Below are 9,739 nucleotides of genomic sequence, written 5' to 3' on the forward strand. Positions count from 1 at the left end.
TTGTAATAGTGAAAAATAGGGAGAAAAGGTCCTGAAGGGGAATGAAATCTGACTTAGGTGCCACCTGCAAATTGAAGTTTGTATTTTCTACACAAAACTCGACTTCATCGCTATCCATCAAAATACTTTTATCAATAAACATACATATATGCTTTTCATCTAAAAACGTAGTTGCATAATATCAATCCTATTTTTTTTCCTAGTATAATCTAACATCAAGAGCAGTGGGAAGAATTTCCAAAGCTAATATAGGAATAAATCTGGAAGAGAATGTATAAAGTTTCATACGTATGTGTATCTAAGGATAGGAAGGAAGAAGGATGGGAGCAAGTGCATGTAATGAAGCGTGGAAACTAGCAATACAAAAAAGCAGGACTAGAACACAAAGCCAGAAGCAAGTGACCTTTGGTGGCCAGTATTTCATTAATTCCACTAGAATTCTGTCTTCAACTAAATTCATTAATTTCTGCTCTGAAACAAAAACCCAAAGGATTTTTTTAAAGTTTATTTATCTATTTTGAGAGAAGAGTGAGCGGTACAGAGAGAATTTCAAGCAGGCTCTGCACCATTAGCTCAGAGCCCGATGCAGGACTCAAAACCATGAACCGCGAGATTGTGAGCTGCACCAAAATCAAGAGTCGGACACTTAACTGACTGAACCACCCACGTGCTCCAACTAAAAGGATATTTTAAAGGGAATAGCTGAGCTTTTAATTCATTTTTGAATTCAACAGTTTTATTTCCTCCTGATCAAATTAAAGAAACTAGTGTCTGCTAAATGGAGAAGAAACTTGGATTTTTTTTTAATTAAAAAAAATCTTCCACAAAGATACATGTGTTGGCACTTATAAGTCATGTGTTGGTTTCTTTTTCTCCCAAGAAAGAGATAATTTTATTTTTACTATACAATTAAAGTCATTGGAAAATTGCAAAAGGAATCAGGATGAAGACGTAATCTTTATGACCAGCAGATGTCACTCTCTGTACATTATGGGTTGAGAGTAAATGTAACTGCATCATAGATTTTGCCAAATATCTGATCTTAAACATCTCTAGAAAAAGGATTAGTAGCTCAAATTAAAAATGTCCCCCTGTGCCTCTCCTGGCTCAAAATTGGCAGACAGAACAATGGTGGGGCATTGATAAACTGGTAGGAAAAAGAACATATAAATGGCTTTTTCTCTAAAACTGACTTGAGCATATGAATCTTTTGACATCTTAGCTACTTTTCTAAGCCATCAAAAGCTACCTGAAGTGGGTGGATAGGTCAGCACGTACTCCTTTGCTATTCCATGACAGTTAATAAGGCTAACAGAAGTATCAAAGGCAAACCCATACCCAGATAATGTGTCTTTTCCAGTGAGTAAATTGCTGTCACTTCCATGATAGAAGAGATCTAATGTAATACACCTGCCACTAAGTGCCCATATCAGGGCTCATTGTTGGTCTCTGGTCTCTGCTGTTGGCAGGTCAGGCACTCAGTAGGTCAGTCTTGGTGAGGGGACGTCCATGTTGCTGATCCTGTGTATAAGCCAACAACCTTGCCAACATGGCCACTCTTGTACTCGGGCCCATTGAGCTGTCCTTAGGATGACTGGAAAAAGAGGCTAATAGATACATCTTGTCCTAATTGTTGAGAGCCTCCTCTGTCTTTATGTAGGTTCAGCTAGGCCATTGAGAAGCCCTCAAGCCAAGGTCAGCTGTCATAAGAGACCCATATATACTTTAGTATTCCTGCTACTCTCAGTCATTTGCTGGAAGCAGCCCACAGGAAGTGTGAACCAGCCCAGGTGTGGTGATGAATTTCAGAGTACAACAGCTGGGGCTCATGGTTAATTATGTCCCCCTGTAGTTGTGTGTCTAGAAAGTACATTCTTAGGATGTACAGTGTCCTTTGGTGAACATTCACTGGAGCACAATAATCTTCAATTCTCTGCTTATTCTAAGAGGTCCATCCATATACTTCAACCCCAGATCTTGTCACTTGTCTTATAAATCTGTTCTTTCCAAGTCCTGAACAGTCATCAAACCATTAGTAACTGCCCTGGGATACTAGAGTTTAGATCATACTTATGGACAGTGCTCGGTTCAGAAATAGTAGACATACTATTTCTAATTTCTAATTAGAAATAGAAATTTCTAATACTCCTTAGGGTATTTCAGAAACGTACCCGATTGAGGTGGTAATGCACCAGCCTATTGGGCAAAAATAAACTATAAACCAGACCTAAAATTCTTGTTAGTCAGCTGGTCATAAGTAACTGGTCATGTAGCCAAAGTTAAAGACTGAGGAAAAGGAAACCTTGTAACAGGAGTAAGTGTCCAAGGAGTTGACCCTTGCTTTGTGCACTTGCTTGTGCTTTCTAGACCTGCTTGATCTCTCTGCCTTGTATGCCATTTCTCCTTGATGATTGATGGCTGCTGTGCACAGTCCAGTTAATGGCTTGCTGGATCACACAGCTCCCATGGAGCTGGTTCTCAAAAGGGAAATCAGCTATCTTCAAAAGAGGGTGTGGCTTTGCTCCCAAACCCTAGAGGTATATGCTTTGATTCTCCTGTTGGCATTTGCCCAAGGCTCCACACAGAATCCTGATTTGCTGCATTATGTGTCGTTGGATCTGCTGATCTTAAGTTTCAAGTGACAGAGTAGCTAGCACTACCACATGGACTTTCTACAGAGCCTTTTCCAATCCACCCAAAACGGTCAGTGTTACGGTAAATGGGTCAGAGTGATACACTCAAATATGGTATATATTGCCTATAAAAGCCAAAAGGCCCACCAAGCATCATGCCTCTGTTGCAGTGGTAGGTGATAGAGGATACAGCCACTTGGGTTTCAGCTCGAAAGATCTATTGCAACATGCTCCAGACCATTAGCACATCAGAAACTTCACCAAGCCACATGAGTCCCTGGATTTTTACGGGGTTTACCTCTCACTCTCCAACCTCACATGCATTTTACTAAGGCATCTCAAGTACTGTTTACTACCTTCGTGTCAGATCCAGTCTGCATTTCATCAGTGAAGTGGACCACTGTGATATACTGAAATGTCAGGATGACCCCAGTCTCTGCAGATTATATGGTAACAGACAGTAGGTTAAGGTAGCCCTAAGGGAAGACGGTAGAGGTGGTCTCTTGGTTCTGCAAGGTAAAAACAAGCTGCTTCTGGTCATCATTGCAAATTGATATGGGGGGGGGGGACATTTGCCAGATCACTAATGGTATATGAAGGGCCATAAGGGTTATGTTGATTTTCTCTCATAAAGATAGCACACCTGAAACAGCAGCTGTAATTGGAGTCCTCACCTGTTAAGTTTACAGTAATCCATAGTAAGTCTTAGATCCATCAACCTTTGGCACAGGACAAACAGATGAATTTAAGTGGAGACATGATAGATACCAAGCCTGTGGTGCATGAATCTCTTCAATTTCCTATAAGGATGTGCTGTTGCTTTTGGCTTGCTGCCTTGGTAAGGAGAGGACTTTCTAGGGTCTTCTACTTGACCGTTTTTACAACAATAACCCTCAGTACATGGATCAGAGAGGAAATTTGGGGATTCTGCCAGTTATGATGTATGTGTAATGTAATTAACATGTTCAAGAACTGGAGATACAACCACTGGGTTCACAGACCTACCAGGCTTTCTTTAATTTTAAGTCGGGCCAATATTCCATTCATTACCTGACCACCATTAGCCCCCATGTTGGCTGGTGGACCATCGTAGTGTTTTGAGGTCCCAGAAATTAGTGCCATTTCAGGACTAGTGCTTATTAATCCCCAACAGATCTGAGGATTTTTTTTTTTTTTTTTTTTGCAGTATACAGTCACCCCATTCAAGACTGCAACTCTCTGAGGAAGTATTGAAAGAAGGTTTATAGTATCTATTGTGGGAGTTTTGAGTTCTTAAGACAACTCAGCATGTCCTTCAGTCAAGGGGCTCTGGGTCTGACAGCTGGTTTACGTCTGCAAGCTGGAGAAGAGGCTATGACTCTCTGTCTAGTGACTTTAGTCAGACTTCTGAGCACCAGACCTAGAGTTTTTCCTATTGTATGAATCAAGTAATATTTAGTAGACTTCCCATCTATTTCGTTCCTAGGTCCCTATACCAACTACCTACTGCATTAGAGTTCTCCAGAGAAACAGAAAGAATAGGATGTGTGTATATATACATAGGAAGAGATTTATTATAAAAAACTGACTCACATAATTATAGAAGCTGGCAAGTCCAAAATTGGCAGGGTGGGCTAGTAGGCCAGACAGGCAGCAAAGGGATCCAGTCTGAAGACAGTCTGCTAGAGATTGCATTCTTGATTGGGAAACTTGGTCTTTTTATTCTATTCAGGACTTCAACTAATTGGGTGAGGCACACTCATCTTTTGGAGGGCAATCTGCTTTACTCCAAGTCCACCAATTTAAATGTTAATCTCATCCAAATATACCCTTGCAGATACACCCAGAATAACATTTGCTCAGCCAAATTGGCACATAAAAGTAACCATCAACAGCTACTATCAATGATCCCTGGTGGTCAAAACATTCTGAGGGCTGTTTTGTCCCTGCTGTGTATTATGTTAAGTGCATCCGCCTTGTTTCTAGCAACTGAACACTGCCATTTGGCCTCTGCTACTCTACATCCCTTCAAACCCAATGAAATTAATGAACAGCATTGAATCAATGACAGCATCTTCTACCATTATACCCACTAACAGAGAACAACCACCACAGAGATTTTCAAGAATATGGATGATCTCTTTAATGTATTGCTCAATACCTTAGTGAAGGAGTGTCCGCTGGGTCCTCTTCAACCATACCGTAGGGGGCAGTAGTGGGTGAGGGAATTTGAAGGTCACACACAGTGTATTTACCCCAACATTTCTCTCTCCCTAAATCTTTTAATTTCTTTCTCTACATTATGCCAAGGAAGTTCTGGGATTTGAAACTCCTGATATTCAGGTCACTGTTGAGTCCAAATAAGCAAATTCTTTGTACAAGTTACCACATTAGAGAACCCCTGATAAGTACACCCATATCAGTCATTTGGCTGTTATATTCTGCTTTCTTGGGTCTAATGCTCTTAGACTCCCATTCCACACATATTCACTGGGTTTCTGCCTATATAAGTTAGAAAAATCTTGCCGTTATCTTGGATGATAAAATCTTTCCTTCAGGATCAGACTCTGAACTTGTTTCCTTGTAATACGCTGGATCTGACTCTAGTTATGGGCCTAGTGGCAACAAGGAGCAGTGGCATAGATCTTGAAGAGCAAAAGCGACTCCTTGAAAAGCACCTGCCTCAGGTGAGGTTGTTACACAGAATTTAAGCAAAGGAAGCCTAATCTCAGACACGGAAGGTGAAGACAACAAGGAAGGTTCAGAGTGACTTAGGGGTTAAGATTTTCAACTTCCTCTAAGCCTGTGCAGATGTCCTCATCCCAAGTCATGGAATCAGACACTGTCCCAATTCTCATCCAAGCTTTCAGTGGAAGACATAGACTGTGAATTCAATTTACATTTAAATTCTGCAACCCTCACAATTAAATATTGTGTCTGAGTTTGCAGCTACAAAAGATTTGAGGTACTTCTAGGGCTGCCATGGACTCCCCCTAACCAGGAATTGAGCTGAGACTTTGAAGACCCGAGTATGTCGTTTTCTTTGTGTAAGCACTCCTGCATTCTTAGAAGAAAGCATCCCACCCCACAGAGCTCGAAGTCCTCATTATTCCCAGCAGCCACTTGATCTCGCAAGGCACCTGCTTCAGGAAGTTGTTCGTCACAATAATCTGCAGCCAATAATTTGATTAATCAGTACCGCTCTGTGCCACGGGTTACCAGCATCCCATTGCCATGACAAGAAGCTCAATATCACATTCAAGTCTAAAGACGTATCCAAACACCTGCAAAAATTGCATCTTTGGGCATCTGTTTCCTGAGAATTCTGGTACCAATTTCTGTATCAGTCAGGAGACACAAACTCTACTGATTACTCTCACAGAGAGAATTTAACATAAAGAATTGTTACCCAGGTATTAGAAAACTGGAAAAGCAAAAGTAATACTGTAGTAAAAACATAGAAAGCAGTTACCAACCTGACGGCCGGAAGAAAGAAGAGCTTGGGATTAATAAAATTTGGTAGCTTGGATAAAGGGTACCATGGAGCTGGGACAGGAAAGGCATCTGCAGGCTGTCTGAAGAAGCATAATGAGGCTGGTTCTGAAATTGTGAGGAAAAATGTAAACTTGAACCAGCTGCTCCCATAGGAAATAATTCTGTCATTGCCAGAGTGAGGAACTGTTGTTTGGGTGACACTGACTGTAACAGGAAGCAAAAGAGAAAAGAGCAAGATCCTTGCCACTCCTCTAGAGTTCCAGTCTCCCTCTAGTGCCTCCTGTTGGCAGACGACAGAAGGCCAGCTGGCAAAGAAGAAACCATTTGTGGAGTCCCAGCCTGGGCATCATAGAGCAGCAGCATTTGAAGCTAAGAAACTATAGCTTAATAGCTGTGTGTGTGTGTGTGTGTGTGTGTGTGTGTGTGTGTGTGTGTCATACTTCAGCATGCATCTCTGGACGATAACTCCCTAATACTAAGATCATATTCAAAGTTCCTCCAATTGCCCCCCAAATATCTTTTTAATTTTTTGAAACACCTTTTAGTTTTTTTAATGACATTAGCGTTTCAAAGAATGTTCCATTCTCTGAATTGTTTTCTCTTATATCATCTAACCAGTTCCTCTGTTCTCTATTTTCTGCTAATCAGAATTTAGCTATGAAGGCTTGATTATATTCAAGTTAAAATCCTTAATGCATCATATAATGTCAGACTGTTATATCCTTGGTAATATTGAATTTCCTTACATGTTAACAGAGCATTCCCCAAATGTCTCCATTTCTTAAGAGTGTGTTTTATTTCTGGTACAGAATACAGGCATGTGAGAAATGGAAAAAGCACAGTGAAGGCCGTGCCCCCCACCTCATTTCTCAGCCCCACATATCCTCTCCAGAGGCAGCTGCTGTTACCAGACTATCTTTAAAGAGATAGTTACACATAAACTGTGTGTGTGTGTGTGTGTGTGTGTGTGTGTGTGTGTGTGTGAGAGAGAGAGAGAGAGAGGGAGGGAGAGAGAGAAGCTTTATTCTTCATAAGCAATAGCACGCATAAGGATTTTTTATTTTATTAAAAATTTATTATTTTTTATTTTTATTAAGTGAATAAGACATGTAGAGCTAAGTGTCTTCTGAGTGTTATTTCAAAGCAATCTGTAGAAGTCTTTTGAAATACAAGATTTAGAGAAATTAGTCTCCTTTCACTGCACAATAGCAGATAGATTAAAAAAGAACTTCCTATCCACTAGCTAAATCTCACCTATGCAGTTAAATTATGCCTTGTTTCCTCAGTCTGGGAGTTCTGCTTTTCTTTCCATTATTTCTCATAATCCCCCCTCAAATTATGCAGGCAAAACGTGGCAAGGCCTTGGTTTCTTTACTCATTCCCATGCTGCTCTCTCTCAGAGCTTGATTCTGCAAATCCTTAGACTTTCCTAGCAGGGCATGTCCCTGAAATCAAATGTCTGTTCATTTCTGGTCCCCACACTGACTTGAAAAACGTCATCAAGAGCTTTTTGCATTAGACTCCAAAATGTCTCTCCAACTGAAGTCCCTCGAGTTACATCTGGAAAGTGGTTGGATCTTTTCTGGGTCATTTCCTGTTGAACATAAGTGGTATCTATTTTGGTCTGACTTCATTTGTGCTGGGACTCTTGCAGGCCCGGGGCTTTAACTCTCCTGAAACCTTAGGCCAAAGGAGCCTCTCTGAATTCTCTGGTTTTTTTCCTTCCTGCAAAGACTGATTGAAGTCTTCCTGCGAAGACTTTGTGGAAGCCCTTGTCCCGCTGACTGTGGCCCCAGTAGAAGAACTTAGGGCTGGACAAGGGCTGCGCTCTCATCGCACCTCTGGCCCCCGCTCACTGTGTAACCTTGGGAAGATGGGCTGCTTCTGTGCCTCCGTTCCTTCAGCTGTATGATGGGAGAAATACTAGTCCCAAACTTGGAAGAATAGAACAGAATACTCTGTGAAATGTTTTTTTATTAACAGAAATTATATAATTGTTGGGGAGGTCACTATTATTAACTCTCTCAACTCTCTGCCACATCCCCAGATCCAACTCATCTATCAGAGCAAAGGAAGAATTTCCAAGAACTGCAACACAGTATATTCTGTATTTTTTTTTAATTTTATTGAGGGGAAGGGTATACAATAAATACTAAATTCCCATGGTTTAAAAGTCAAATTATGGGGCGCCTGGGTGGCGCAGTCGGTTAAGCGTCCGACTTCAGCCAGGTCACGATCTTGCGGTCCGTGAGTTCGAGCCCCGCGTCAGGCTCTGGGCTGATGGCTCGGAGCCTGGAGCCTGTTTCCAATTCTGTGTCTCCCTCTCTCTCTGACCCTCCCCTGTTCATGCTCTGTCTCTCTCTGTCCCAAAAATAAATTTAAAAAGTTGAAAAAAAAAATTAAAAAAAAAAAAAAGTCAAATTATTCCCGGGCGCCTGGGTGGCTCAGTTGGTTAAGCATCCGACTTTGGCTCAGGTCATGATCTCATGGTTCATGGGTTCGAGCCCCACATTGGGCTCTGTGCTGAGAGCTCAGAGCCTGGAGCCTGCTTTGGATTCTGTGTCTCCCTCTCTCTCTGCCTCTCCCTTGCTCACACTCTGTCTCTCTCTCAAAAATAAATAAACGTTAAAAAAAATTTTTTTTAAGTCAAATTATTCGAGGAGTGCCTGGGTGGCTCATTCGGCTAAGTATCCAACTCTTGGTTTCAGCTCAGGTCATGATCTCACGGTTCATGAGTTTGAGCCCTGCATCTGGCTCCACGCTGACAGTGCAGAATCTGCTTGGGACTCTCTCTCTCCCTCTCTCTCTGCCCCTCCCCCACTCTCTCTCTCTCCCCAAATAAATAAATAAACTTTGGGGGAAGAAAAAAGATTGGGACCCACCTTACATTTATTAAAAAAAAAAAAAAAGCCAAATTTTCCCATACTGTGAAAAATATCTCTTCCTCTTAACAGTGTTTTCCAGTTCCCCTCCCCAGAGACAACTTCTTGGGTCACAATGTTTTGTCTATCTTTCTTGAGACAGATTATGCTTATACATCCTTGTGTGTTTGTGTGCATTTTCCTCACCTTTTTTTCTTTTAACTTGGATGATAGCAAACTATACACACTGTTCTGCTCCTTGTTTTTCCCCCTAAACAACGTACCTTGCAGATAATTCCATAGTAGTACATAGAGTTCTGCCTCTAGGTACGTATGCATAATGATTAATTATTTAATTAGCTTATTTAATTAGTTCCTTATGGCTAGCCATTTAGATTGTTTAAGTCTTTTATTAGTTCAAACACAGTTGCAATGAATAACTTCATGCACACTTCCAGGATGAGTTGTGGAAATAAAACAGCTGTGTCAAAAATAAACTGTATTTTCAATTTTTACAGATCTACAAACTTTCCTTGCAGTTCAGCTATCATCTTGTCTGATTCTAAGTGACATAGTACCCAGGGCAGCCAACACTCAGTCCAACTTCACGATCTTTCTGTGGAATGGCAGCAAGTTCTCTCTTTCAGCAGCTGTCTCCCCAGTGCTGCCACATTAGCAAGACCCCATCTGGAATTATCTCATCCTGGAGAACTCCACAGCCCCAAAGCCCCTTGTTGAAAGCAAACATTGACAATCTGGGTCTTGGCCATT

This window comes from Panthera tigris, chromosome A1, assembly GCF_018350195.1.
Source record: "Panthera tigris isolate Pti1 chromosome A1, P.tigris_Pti1_mat1.1, whole genome shotgun sequence".
Classification (NCBI taxonomy): Eukaryota; Metazoa; Chordata; class Mammalia; order Carnivora; family Felidae; genus Panthera; species Panthera tigris.